The following is a 14,303-nucleotide window of genomic DNA, read 5'->3' as shown; positions in this document are numbered from 1 at the left end:
TCATAGCCCCTATCATGCAGATGGGCAGCCATGTCTGCATTTCAAGTGTAAGAAGAGAGAGCCTGGAGTCACTGGCGGGTTTTATCTCGTCAGTGCTTCTTGTCAGATGCTGGGAGCACGTGGCTCAGACGGCCTAGCTGGGAGTGTTAGGCCTCTAATACATCACTATTCTAGGACTCTGGTCTGCCTCCTCCTCGCCTGCTCCACACGTGCCATACACGCAGTATCCGTACTCTTGCCCAACCCCGTCAACTACCACCCATGTCCCTCATCTGTTTCCGGTTCCCACGTCTCTTTCCGGGTCTCTCCTCTCTTTCTGCTAAAAGCAGTTGTAAGTATAGTTTTCAACAGACAAAGCCCCAACACTGAGTCAGGGATGTATGTCGTTACAACGCATGCTTTTTCCACGCATGCCTTTACAACGCAGGTTTTACAACTCAAGTCGTTACAATGACTTGCGTTGGGGGGCGCTGGATAGTGAATAGTTTAATTTAATATTCCAACTCCAGTCCCCGTGGATAGTAGGGAACGTTTTGGATAGTAAATTAGACTATTCCCTATCCTACAGCGCCCTCCAGCGCAAGTCGTTGTAACGACTTGCGTTGTAAATCCTGCGTTGTAAAGGTACTGCGTGGAAAAAGTTTTGTTGTAAAGGATGTTTCCCCATAGTCAGTATTTTGGAAAAGCGCATTCCAGAGGGCAGTTCTCATCCATTTCTCCAACAGTTCCCTTACGGCTTAATGCAACTCCCCCTTCCCCCCTCCCCTTCCTCATGCTCATGGACTCTGCCCACCCGCGTACCTCACTACCCCTCATTTCAAAGCACACACTCAAGTTTTGAGAGCTCCAAAGAGGCATCGATGCCAAATTTATGAGTCAGAGGAAATACAACGACAACTCTCAGTAAACCTTGACCCTTCAGAGTTCCACAGTTTCAGGAGTCCTGAAAGTTGACCATGCAGGTGTTAATAACATAGGAGTGCAAGAATAAAGGGTTCAAAACTCCCACTTGCCACTGAGCAAAAGGTTCAAACTTAGGAGTTGGCAAGAATGCCTTTTACGGTTCACTCGGCAGGGCCCGGCGCTGAGTGGATTTAGCAGCTCTGCCTGACCGGGGTGTGTGTGCCTGGGACGGAATGTACAGATTCTGCGGGGAAGAGGAAAGCGCCTGCTTTTTAACAGAGCACTACATGTTATTGTCGAGTCTTAACTTCAAAGAACATGGGTCATGTACTTGCGTTACCATTCCACTGCTTTGGGATATACGTCCTCGAAGGAAGCCTTGCTCAACTTCTAAAATCGTTAACAGATATATATGATTTTCTGCGACTGGTTTGGAAAAGTGTTTTTTGTTGGCAAGCTGGTATTCTTTTTTTTTAGGGTACTGAATCTGTTATTAATGATTTGTCCGGTTATTCCCCAAAGAGCACGCCTGGCCTTCACTTGGGGGTGTCAAGGGGTAAACAACCTTTACAACGAAACTTTTACAACGCACTACCATTACGACGCAACTTTTACAACGCAAACCATTACAACGCATTGCGCTGGGGGGCGCTCTAGGATAGGTAATAGGTTTAATGTACTATCCAACACCTTCCATACTATCCACGGGGACTGGAGTTGGAATAGTAAATTAAACTATTCACTATCCAGCGCCCCAAAGCACTATGCGTTGTAAAAACCGCGTTGTAAAGGCATGCGTTGTAAAAGCATGCATTGTAACGTCATACATCTGTGTCAAGGTTCACCAGGGCTTAGAAGAGCAATGCATGAGTAGAGCATACTGTTGTCTTTAGGGTCGGTGTTAGAATCCAAACCCTAAAACGTAAACTATCCTGCAACAAAGCTACAGCTGCAGCCTTCTCCCCCCCCACTCCTCCAAACTTTCAACAGTATCCTTAAATTCCAACCCACGCACTTCCTGCAGCCCCAGCCACCTCTCACACCGACCCCAAGTCAGATGGCAGACTCCCAGCCATTGATTCCTCTCCAACTTCCTGACTTCATTCAGCTTCAGCAACTGTTGTTCCTTCCTCGCCGCCACCCACCTAGCTCACGAGTCTACCGATACACCCCAGGCACACCACCACGATCACAGGCCTTCCACTGCCGCGACGCGCCTAGAGGATTGCACCCGTGGCCCAGGGCTCCAACCTTCAAGGACTCTACACGTGAAGTTATCATCTGGTGTGTACCCACCTTGCACTGATGTACGGTCTCAGCACTCGCTCTCTTACTTACTAGTGGTCTCTATGCCAACCCGCTCACTGATGCATAATCTCTGCACCTGCCCGCTCACTGACTTACGGTCTCCATGCTCCACTACTCACTGGTGAATGGTCTCTGATTCCACTGGCTCACTGATGTATGGTCTATGCACCCACCCTCACTGTGGCATATGGTGTCCATGCCAACCCGCTCACTGATACATACACTTTGTGTCCACCAGCTAACCAAAATATGGCGTCTGCGCCTGCCTCCTCGATGACGTACGGTCTATGAACCCACAGGCTCACTGACATATGATGTACATGTTCCTCAGTTCACTGACATGTCTCTGCCCCCACCAGTTCACTGACTTATGATCTCCGTGTCCCGTCACTCACTGGCATGTGGCCTCGATTTCCACTGGCTCATTGACATATGGTATGCATGTCCACCTGCTCACTAACGGATGTTATGTTATGTTATGTTATGTTATTGCGTGCTTTGTATAGCGCTCAGCTACTCCGAGGAGTGTCCCGGCGCTTCTAACCTGATGCGGAGGAGGGCAGGCAAAGGAAGACCAGATCTACTGAATGAAGAGCCAAGATTTCAGATCTTTCCTAAAATCTAACAATGTGCCAGTCTTTCTCAGAGTGATAGGCAAGGAATTCCACAATTGTGGTGCCATGGGTCTGAAAGAACGGCCTCCAATACGGGCACGCCGAATACCAGGAACGGCGGCCAAGGCTTGCAACGCTGACCTCAATTATCTAGATGGCTGGTAAAATGGTGTCTGCACCCACACTCACCGAGGCATAATCTTTTTACCCATCTGCTCACGAGTTATCTTTGATGTGAACATTTACTGTTGTAAAGTGCTCTAATGCCTTTGGGTCTAGCTAGCACTATATAAAACTCTCAAATAAATAAACAAATAAATAATGTATGATCTCTGCTCCCTGCCTCTCACTAATGCTCCTGCTGTGACAGACTGCTTTCAAGAGGAAGGGAGAACAGAGGAGAGAGCACTTCAAAAGGAAACAAACCCCCAACATAAACTTCAAGGACTCAGACTCTAAATCACATTTATTGTTTGTAAATGGACTATAAGAAGAGGAGCTTGAGACCCCAAAAATTCTCAGTTGCCAAACAACCAGTCAGGCTGTGCGAGGAGGAAACACTCTGCAAGACTTCTGCTGGTGACTAAGACTGGGAGCCAAGGCTTGCTAGTCTCCCAGCTGGGTGAGGGGACATCACCCAGGGAATCCAAGACCACCTGCCCTTGGAGCCGGGAGCACCGGCATCTGCCTGCTTGCCAAGACCAGTGTGCCTGAGAGGGAGAGGAGAGCTTTGGAGGGAGCAAAGACCAGTGGAGGGTACCTGGCAAGTGGATCCCTGAAGCAAGGTGTGTGGAGATGGCTGCTGCACCCATCAGGTCATTGCCCATGTGCAGGGAAAGTCGGTGACACCTGTCTGAAAGGTGGAGACACTGTGATATGATCCATGATCTTTGCTGCACCAAATGGGTCATCACCTATGTGCTAGTACTTAGTCGGCAACCCAGTATACCAGGTGTGGCTGTCGTGAAAATTGCTGTCTTGCCGATCAGACTGTAACCCAAATGAAGTACGAAGTTGGTGACCCCATATGCCAGGTGGGGCCATTGTGAATATTGCTGCAATACCGACTGAGCCATAGCCCATGTGCGTTACCAAATCAGTGACCCCGTATGCTGCTGTGGCGACTGGCCTGTGGCTCATAAACAGAGGAGGAATGATAACCCTGTATGCCAGGGAGAACGGGCCACCAAGACTAGGCAAGGAGCTGGTCACAGCCGTCGACAGAGGAAGGAGGCCACCTTGGTGACCTGCACTTCTGTTATTCCACATAACAAGCCGTGTCTCACAAATAAGGGCGGGAAAACCTGCATGAACGGCATGACAATGTTTTATTCATATGCATTACTACACACAGCATGACAATCTACTATCCATATGCATGAAAATATTACTAATAGTGTGAACAATCCTATTAACTCAAGTAGATTAACATCACATGAATTCTGCACAATCTCGAATTACCACAGACGCACATATCAATTCTCCAAATCTCAACCTTCAGGAATATCAACTTTATACCTCCATCCTCCTCCTGTCCTCATAACCCCTGGAATCCTCTGCCCTGGGGGGCGGCAATGCTCTCCACCTCAGGCTAGCCAACTTTATACCTCAATCCTTTGCCTGTCCTCAAACCACCTTGAATCCTCTGCCCTGGGGGGCGGCAACGCTCTCCACCTCAGGCTAGCCAACTTTAGACCTCCATCCTCCGCCTGTCCTCATAACACCTCGAATCCTCTGCCCTGGGGGGCGGCAACGTTCTCCACCTCAGGTAGCCAACTTTATACCACCTTCCTCCGTCTGTCCTCATAGCACCTTGAATCCTCTGCCCTGAGGGGCGGCAACGCTCTCCACCTCTGGCTAGCCAACTTTATACCTCCATCTTTCGCCTGTCCTCATAACACCTCGAATCCTCTGCCCTGGGGGTGGCAACGTTCTCCATCTCAGGCTAGCCAACTTTATACCTCCATCCTCCGCCTGCCCTCATAACCCCTCAAATCCTCTGCCCTGGGGGGCGGCAAAGCTCTCCACCTCAGGCTAGCCAACCTTATACCTCCATCCTTCGTCTGTCCTCATAACACTTTGAATCCTGTGTCCTGAGGGGCGGCAACGCTCTCCACCTCTGGCTAGCCAACTTCATACCTCCATCCTCTGCCTGCCCTCGATGTCACAATCATTGTTTTAAAACAAACTGTAAACTTCTTTTACACTGGTTTCCCACTTGTGCATTAAAAGCAATAAAGATACTTGCGTTAAGCATAATTTATCTTGTACATTAAAAAGTAGAGAAAATGTATTTCATATAAATATCATTATGTGAACACAACCAATAAATATGCCATGTGCGCCTCGGTTCAAATACTGTTTACTTCATTTCACGTTAGAGAAGGTAAGTTAATGTGCCTGCTTTTGAAACCAGTGAAGATTGTCGTAAAATGTGAACCATTAATTACTATCGCAGAGTCGGTAGTTAACAAACCCTACTTTTCTTTATTAGGAGACATCAATATTCATCTAGATGACCCTAATAATTCCTCGGCCAAGGCGCTTCTGGACAGTCTAGCGGCTCTCCAGATTGTACAGAAGGGCTTTGAACCCACACATGAAAAGGGCCATCTTTTAGATGGGATCTTTAGTAATGACCATAGATTGGAGGTAGGAACCCCCCTGCCCCTCACATGGACGGATCACTTTTTGATACCTCTACAGTGGATGCCGGCCTTGCCACTCCAGGCCCCCCATCGCACCACCATATTAGGTAGAGATTGGTCGAAAATCTCCTTGGATCAATGGGCCAACTCTCTTTCCTCGGCTCCCTTCCAAGGTGAAACAGACCCGACCTCCCAGTATGAGAATTACATTAATTGGATGCATGCTTCCCTGGACTCTATTGCACCCATTAAAACCCTTAAAGAAAAGACCAAATCTAAGGCATCACCGTGGTATTCCCCCCAACTCAAAGAATTAAAAAGGGTATGCAGGAAGCTGGAAAGGAATTGGAGAATCTCCAGGAGCAATATGGATAAAACCATCCATCATGAAGCCATCACAAAATATAAAACAGAAATTAGATGTACCAAAGCCTTGTACTTCGAGGAAAAAATTGCCACTGCCTCCAATTCATCTAGAGAAATTTTTCAAATAGCTAAATTTCTCATGGATATCCCTCCGACTCCCACTGACCCTAGCAAAGCCCAGACTCGCTGCGATAGTCAAGCGAAATATTTCCATGATAAAATACAGAAAATCGCATCGGCTTTTAACGCTCCCAATCTCACTCAGGGCGAAGGATTTATCTCACCTAGTACTGTGATTCACAAACTAGATGAGTTTCCGCTGCTGGATGAGGAAGCTCTCGAGGCTCTCATGCTGAAAATTAAATCTGGGTCTCCCACGGATCCTGCCCCCCCCTGTCAGTTATTAAAGGTCAAGGACTCCATCAAACCGGTTATCCTCAATATTCTGAATGCCTCTATCACTACGGGTTCAGTACCCACGGCTTGGAAACAGGCTCAAGTTAGGGCATTACTGAAAAAACCTACCCTGGACCCTGAGAATATGGCCAATTACCGACCTATTTCTCTTCTTCCGTGGGTCAGTAAACTTTTAGAAAAACATATTAATGCATCTATCACTCAATTCCTAGAAAACTATCATTTACTTCATGATTCCCAAGCAGGCTTCCGTCCTAAGTTAGGAACTGAGGCGGCACTTTTGGCAGTAACCGAACTGGCTAGGAAACAAATGGATCAAGGCGGCACTACGGCAATCATGTTGCTCGACCTTAGTGCCGCCTTTGACACTGTCAACACCAGCATCCTTCTACTTCGCCTCCACCAAATGGGAATTTCTGGGAAAGCTATGTATTGGCTCCAGTCTTTTCTGGAAAATCGTTCATTCGAGGTTGTTGAGGGCACCACCCATTCAAAAACTTGGCCTTTGGCTCAAGGCGTGCCGCAGGGCTCTGCCTTGAGCCCTACCCTTTTTAATATTTATATGCAGCCTCTTGCAGACATAGCGCACTCATTCGGCGTAGGCATAGTGACCTACGCCGACGATACACAATTAGTTGTGTCTATGAATCAATCTGATTCCTCCCGTTTGAACCTAAGTAACTGCTTGGTAGCGGTTGCCCAGTGGATGGCTGCCTCACATTTGAAATTAAATGGTGAAAAAACGGAGCTCATGGTGTTAGGTAATCCAACCATCCCTAGCCCTATGATGGATTGGCCCCCATGTATGGGCCCCCCGCCCCAACCAAAACCCCATATAAAGAGCTTGGGCATATGGCTGGATGCAAATCTCAGCTTTTTGCAACAAGCTACCATTCTGTCCGTCACTTGTTTCGGGCTCATGCGTATGTTGAGGAAAGTGCTGCCACTTCTCCCTTCTGAAGCACGCAGAATAATGGTGCAGGCCATTATACTGTCCCGGTTGGACTATGGGAACTCCCTATATTTAGGGGCTCCCATCGCCACAACAAGAAAGATGCAGGTGGCCCAAAACGCTGCCGCTCGTCTTTTATTGGGTCTAAATCAACGGGAATCGGGCACAGCGGCTCTGAGGAAGCTGCATTGGCTTCCCATTAAAGCCAGAGTGCTATTCAAATCCATGTGTATTATGCACAAAGCCATGTGGAAGACCGCTCCAACCATGATTTGCTCCTTGGCTAACCCCTACCTCCCCCACAGAGCTTTACGATCGAGCACAGCCTCTTTAGCTACTGTTAACAAAATCAGACGCACCAGATGGGGCGGACGCTCCTTCTCTTGGAACGCAGCAAAATCATGGAACTCCTTGCCCATCTCCCTTCGCAGCGAACCCAACCTTTTAAAATTTCGGAAGGAACTAAAAACCTACTTATTCGCTTAATTTTTCTCATTTTTAACTGTATGTTCCTCTAACTTTCCTACCTTACAGTCTGACCATACACAGCGCTACGAGGCCTCCGGGTTGTTTGCGCTTTATAAAACCCAATTAATAATAATAAATAATAATTAATTTGTCGCATTACGTTACACAAGGACACAGTCATTTTTTAGGCACAAGGAGGTTAGGTGATTTGCCCAGAGTCAAAGGATGTTGAGCAGGCGCCGAGACTTTCTTGGTTCACCAGTTCAAAAGTGGGCACCAATGGTCGTACCGACACAGCCTCTGCCTTGGCAGTGTTCACACTGTGAAATCTCTTGCACAAAATCTCTTGCCCAGTTCAGTGCGGACTGGCTTCGAGAAAGTTGCTTCAGGGGCGGCTCTAGGCTCATGGCCGCCCTGGGCAGGGAGCGTAGGTAGGGGGCCCCGGAAGAGGCCCGGAGGCCAGTGAAGAGGGGGTGTTTGGAAGTGGAACAGAGCCGGAGGCCGCCAAATCCCTGCCACTCGCAAATATGTATCCATCCTCAAAGGATTATTATATTAAGGATATATATTGGCGTGGCGGCCCCTGGGGTTTGGCAGCCCTGTGCAGGTGCAAAGCTTGCACATGCCTAAGGCCGGCCCTGCAAGTTGCTTCCTTGCAGGAGTAAGTGAGAGAAAGTGAAGTATAGTCCTTGGCTATAAGTGCAGGACAGGGTGAGCTGGGCCAGGGCTGTCCTGCTACTTTTCGGAGCTGGGAGGAAGCTCTCATGTTTTGCCCTGGGGGGTGTGCTTGAAGAAGTCTCTCTTGCGTCAGAGCTCCCCCACCCCTCCCCGACCACTAATTGCAGACATCTGAGTAATGGAGATCCCCCCCTCTCCCTCGACAGCAATCCATAAATATATGAGACAATCCTGTGGGCCCGTTCCAGACAGAGCATGAATTAATAAAGCAGTAAAACTCGGAAGCACCCGCGGGCTGAGGAGCAGAGACATGAGCACGAGGCAGACGGGGCGCGCGCGGGCAGGGAGCGACTCTCGCGACTGGCTGAAAGGTGGGGGCCGGCGGGACATAGGAGGGGCTGCAGCGGTCACTTACGTAACAACATGTTCTTGGGCAGAGAGAACGGTAGATGGCAGTGACTTTAACACAAAACGATGCCCCCCTCCCTCAAAATGTGACGATGCCAGGCTCCGAATTTCCGTTACCACATAGATGGTTATGATATTCATCATGATTGGGCTGAATGCATCCCCCCCCCCCCCCCCCCCCCTCCTCCTAAAAAAAAAAAAAGACCTACGTTACGCCCAGGGGCTTGCGGTTAGCAGGACAGAGCCCGTGGAGTCTGGAGGCCACACATTATTGGGGGAGCGCTGGGCGGGCAGTGTCTGGTCTCTATGCTCGAGGGGAGAAAAGAGGGCCGCGATTATGTACGGACTGCAGACGACCACACGGGTAATAAACTAACAAATTCATGTGTACCTAGAGAGGCTGTGATGAAGTGCTAGAAAGTAGTGTGAGCAGGAGGGGCTGGGGCCCGGAGAAACAGCGTTGAAAAGCGGCGGGAAGAGCGCAGACACGGAGCTGGAGACAGACCTGTGGATGGCGCCCCCTAAGGGGGAAAGCTGCGTCCGAGAGTCCCTCGCACGGAGACGAGAGGGGCCCACAGGAAGGCCCCCGCAGCGGCCGCCTCATTCCTCTCACGCCGAGGCATTCTTGCCCCAGGGGGCTTCCTGCCCGGGCAGGGGGCTGTAATTAACAACCCCGCTCTCCAGCGAAGACCACTACTTTCATCTGCGACTGGTTCCAGATGCTCCTCACCGGCAGGCCCGCCCCCTTACCTCACCTCCCCCCTCCCGAGACGGACTGGACGAGTTGCACGGCCTGTAATAACTCTGGAATTTCTTGCCTTAGCCGCTCCTGCCAACATATTTTCTCTTGGATTTTAATCTGCCAGGCCACGCCTCCTCCGCACAGACCTATTTTTGCTTCTGAACACGGCGTCCAGTAGGCCTCGGTCCGGATGTGGCAAAACCAACCACCACAGTCGATGACTCAAGCGCCTTGGAGCGGAGAGTCACCGGGCCACAGAGATACAGCAGAGAATCACAGCGCATCCACAGATGCGACCACCGCGGAGTCTGGGAAAGCATAGAGAGGAAGCACGGCCACTCAGAGCACTGATAGGGACTGACAGACCCAGTGTGTCCCTATGCAGTGCGATCATAGAGTCAATCACTCGATCAGGGTTTTGTGTAGTGCACTATTCACCTGTGAGGGTCTCAAGGCGCTGGGGGTGGGTATGAGCAGCTCCTTTGGGCTCATTCGAAGAGCCAGGTCTCGAGGTCCTTCCTGGAGTGGTGCAGTGTCGGTCTCTCATGGAGGTGAAGTGGGAGTTTGTTCCAAGTCTTGGCTGCGAGGTAGGAGAAGGATCTTCCACCTGCTCTGGTCCTGTAGAAGCGTTGGACAGTGGCTAGGAAGAGGTCGGCTGAGGGGAGGTTTCTCTTTGGGGCATGGAAGGAGATTCGGTTATTGAGGTTATTGGGATCCAGTTTGTTGAGGGCCTTGTAGGCGTGTGTGAGCAGCTTGAAAGTTATTCTTCTTTCGACTAGGACCCAGTAGAGTTCACGGAGGTGTTAGGTGATGTGGTGGTGCCGTGGGATATTGAGATTGGTGGCTGTGGCGTTCTGGACGGTCTGGACTTTGCGGAGGGGTTTTTTGTTGATTTCAGCATAGAGGGCAATGCCGTAGTCCAGTCTGCTGGTGATGAGTTTGTGAGTGAGTTTTCGTGGAGTAAGGGGGATCCAATTGAACGTCTTGAGTAGTATGTGGAGGGTGTTGAAGGATGCAGAGGTGTCTGCGTTGATCTGACGATTCATGGTGAGTGATGAGTCGGGTATGATGCTGAGGTTGCGGCATGGTCCATTGGGGTGGGTCGGTTTCCGCGGGCGCAAGGCCACTAGTTGTTGTTCCATGCGGACGGGTGGAGCAGAGGATGAGGACTTCTGTTTTATCAGAGTTGAGCTTAAGGCAGCTGTTCCTCATCCAGGACGCAACGGCTTTCATCCCTTCTTGGAAATTTTGCCTGGTGGTCTTGGTTTCCTTGGTGAGGGAGAGGATGAGCTGGGTGTCATCGGAGTAGGAGATGATGTTGAGCCTGTGGTTTCTGACAATGGTTGCGAGGGGGGCCATGTAGACGTTGAAGAGTTTGGGGTTGAGGAAGGATCCTTGGGGTACTCCGCATCTGATCTCTGTCAGTTCTGAGAGGAAAGGCGGGAGACTTATTCTCTGTGTTCTGCCTGAGAGGAATGATCATAGCCAGTCTAAGGCCTTTCCTTGGAAGCTGGCGTCTTGGAGCCTGGTGGCTAGTATGTGGTGGGAGACGGCGTCAAAGGCTGCTGATAGATCCAGGACGATGAGGGCTGATGTTTGGCCTTGGTCGAGGAGGGTGCGGATTTCGTCGGTAGCGGCGAGGAGGGCAGTCTCGGTACTGTAGTTGCTGTGGAATTCGGAGTGAGAGGTGTCTAGGATGTTGTTGGTTTCTATGAAGTGTGCTAGCTGGGTGTTGACAGACTTTTCAACGACTTTGGCTGCAAATGGAAGCAGTGAGATGGGCCTGAAGTTCTTGAGGTCTGTCAAGTCTGTAGAGGGCTTCTTTAGGGGGCGGTTGACTTCGGCATGCTTCCAGTTGTCGGGGAATGTGGCTTTCTCGAGGGAGCAGTTGATAGTTCGACGTTGCTCGGGTGCGATGGTAGTGGCGGCTCTGTGGAAGATGTGCGGCAGGCAGGGGTCAGAAGGTGCTCCGGAGTAGATGCTCTTCATAGTCTTTAGGGTCTCTTCTGTCGTGACGGAGGTCCAGGTGAGAAGCGTCTGTTGGGTGGCGTCGTTGGGGGTGGGGTCGTGCAGTGGTCCTGGTCATCAAAGTTGTCATAGAGCGCCTTGATCTTGAGGTGAAAGAAGGAGCTGAGTCTGTTGCAGAAGTCTTGGGAGGGCGGAACGTCAGTTATTTCGCTGTTGGGTTTGGAAAATTCCTGTATGATGGCGAAGAGTTCCTTGGAGTTGTAGTGTTGGAGAGGATTCTTTCTTGGATGAAGTTTGTTGATTTGAGGAGTTGATGGTGTGCTGTGATGGCAGTTTTGTAGGTGGAGTGTGCTTCTGGTGTTTTGCTGTTCCTCCACATCTTTTCCATTCATTGGCAGGAGCCCTTGGATTCTTGCCAAGACGATCTGCGGTGTCCCGCAAGGATCATCCCTCAGCCCGACGCTCTTCAACATCTACATGGCCCCACTCGCACGCATCACCAGACTCCACGACCTCAACATTATCTCCTACGCCGACGGCACCCAGCTGATCCTCACCAACGAACCCCTCACCGCCAAAGCCAACCTCCACCGCGGTATGAAGGCGGTCGCCGACTGGATGGAAGAATGCCGGCTCAAACTCAACACAGACAAGACAGAGATCCTCACCCTCTGGCCCAACCCCTCAGCCTGGGACGACTCCTGGTGGGCACCGCCCCCACACCGACCATCCACGCGCGCAACCTGGGAGTCATCCTCGACTCGAAACTCACCATGACCAACTAGATCAACGCAGTTTCCTCAACCTGCTTCTACACCCTCCTCATGCTCCGCAGGATCTACAGATGGATCCCTACAGACACACGAAAGACCGTCACACACGCCCTCATCAGCAGCAGGCTTGACTACGGCAACGCCCTCTACGCCAGAGCCCCAGCCAAACTCCTCAGCAGACTCCAAAGAATCCAGAACGCCTCTGCACGCCTGATCCTCACCGTCCTCTGCCGAGACCACATCACCCCCCACCTGAGAAACCTGCACTGGCTCCCCACCGACAACAGAAGAAACACCTTCAAGCTCCTTACTCACGCACACAAGACACTCCACAACACCGGCCCGGCATACCTCAACAACCGACTATCATTCTATGCACCCAACAGAAGACTCCGCTCCGCCGACCTCTCCCTGGCCGCCATCCCACGCATCCACAGAACCACCTTTGGAGGCAGGTCCTTCTCCTACCGCGCCGCCAAGACATGGAACTCCCTCCCTCTCCACCTACGGCGGACAGAAGACCCTCGGACCTTCAGGAGACTACTCAAGACCTGGCTCTTCGACCACTAGCTGCTGCCCCCCTCCCCCCAGCACCGTGGAACCCTCGCGGGTATGTAGCACGCTTTATAAATTGCTTGATTGATTGATTGGAGAGCCGTGGTGAACCAGTTGGCTTTCTTGTTGTGTCATCTTGTGGTGTTCTCGAGGGGGGCGAGAGTGTTGGTGCAGTTGGTGACCCATTGGAGGAGGTTGCTTAGCGCTGTGTTGGCGTCTATCGAAATTGGGGGTAGAGTGCAGGTGAGGTGCACAGGGTGTGAGAGACCCATAGGGAGCCAGTGTGTCCATAGAAAGGCAGTGCGACCATATAGAGTGTCATTGCACAGGGAGAGAGAGGCCCATAGGGAGCCAGTGTTTCCACTGGAAGGCAGTGCTGCCAGAGTGTCAGTGTACTGATAAGGAGCGAGAGACCCTTAGTGAGGAAGTTTGTCCCTGGAAAGGCAGTGCGGCTGTATAAGGCCAGTGCAGTGATAGGGAGCGAGAGGCCCATAGGGAGCCAGTGTGTCTATATAGGAAGGGAGCCAGTCTGTCCATAAGAAGGCAGTTCAGCCATAGAGTGTCAGTGTATAGGGAGAGAGAGAGGCCCATAGGGAGCCGGTGTGTCCATAGGAAAGCAGAGCAGGCATAGAGTTTCAGTGCATATAGAGAGAGATGCCCATAGGGAGCCAGTGTGTCCTTAGGAAAGTAGTGCTGTCATACAGTGTCAGTATATAGGGAAAGAGAGGCCATAGAAAGTCAGTGTGTCTATGGTAAGGCAGTGCGGCCATAGAGTGTCAGTGCACTGATAGGGAGCGAGAAGCCCATAGGGAACCAGTGTGTCCATGGGAAGGCAGTGCTGCCATAGAGTGACAGTGCATGGAAAGGGAGCGAGAGGCCGAACGGGAGCCAGTGTGTCCACTGGAAGGCAGTGCAGCAATAGAGTGTTAGTGCATAGGGAGAGAAAGACCCATAGGGAGCCAGTGTGTCCATAGGAAGTCAATACGGCCGTAGAGGGTCAGTGCACTGATAGGGAGCGAGAAGCCCATAGGGAAGCAGAGTGTCCATGGGAAGGCAGGGCAGCCATAGAGTGACAGTGCACTTATAGGGAGCCAGAGTCAGTGCACCACAGAAAACCAGTGTGTTATACAGAGTTAGTGCGCCCATCAACTGCCAGTGCACCGTAGAAAGCCAGTGTGTCATACAGAGTCAGTGCACCGTAGAAAGCCAGTGTGTCATAAAGAGTCAGTGCACCGTAGAAAGCCAGTGTGTCATACAGAGTCAGTGCACCGTAGAAAGCCAGTGTGTCATACATAGTCAGTGCACCGTAGAAAGCCAGTGTGTCATACAGAGTCAATGCACCGTAGAAAGCCAGGGTGTCATACGTAGTCAGTGCACCGTAGAAAGCCAGTGTGTCATACAGAGTCAATGCACCGTAGAAAGCCAGTGTGTCAAACTGAGTCAGTGCACCGTAGAAAGCCAGGGTGTCATACGTAGTCATTGCACCGTAGAAAGCCAGTGTGT

The 14,303-nt window shown here is 50.9% G+C and overlaps 1 protein-coding gene across 3 annotated transcripts in view; it reads right to left on the bottom strand.

The window, feature by feature from the left end:
* Positions 1 to 14,303, bottom strand: part of GAL3ST4 (galactose-3-O-sulfotransferase 4) — a 97,163-nt gene that overhangs the window by 51,022 nt on the left and 31,838 nt on the right. Inside the window, exon 1 of one of the 3 annotated variants that reach the window (XM_086945997.1) lies at positions 9,268 to 9,477. The exons of the other annotated variants lie outside the window; for them this stretch is intronic. The gene's annotated coding sequence lies outside the window, so the exon portion shown is untranslated. Of the gene's footprint in view, positions 1 to 9,267; positions 9,478 to 14,303 lie in introns of those variants that run through there. 3 annotated transcript variants of the gene reach the window in all.

This window comes from Lissotriton vulgaris, chromosome 12, assembly GCF_964263255.1.
Source record: "Lissotriton vulgaris chromosome 12, aLisVul1.2, whole genome shotgun sequence".
Classification (NCBI taxonomy): domain Eukaryota; kingdom Metazoa; phylum Chordata; class Amphibia; order Caudata; family Salamandridae; genus Lissotriton; species Lissotriton vulgaris.
The sequence above is the reverse complement of the archived record's forward strand: the minus strand, read 5'-3'. Positions and strand labels throughout refer to the sequence as shown.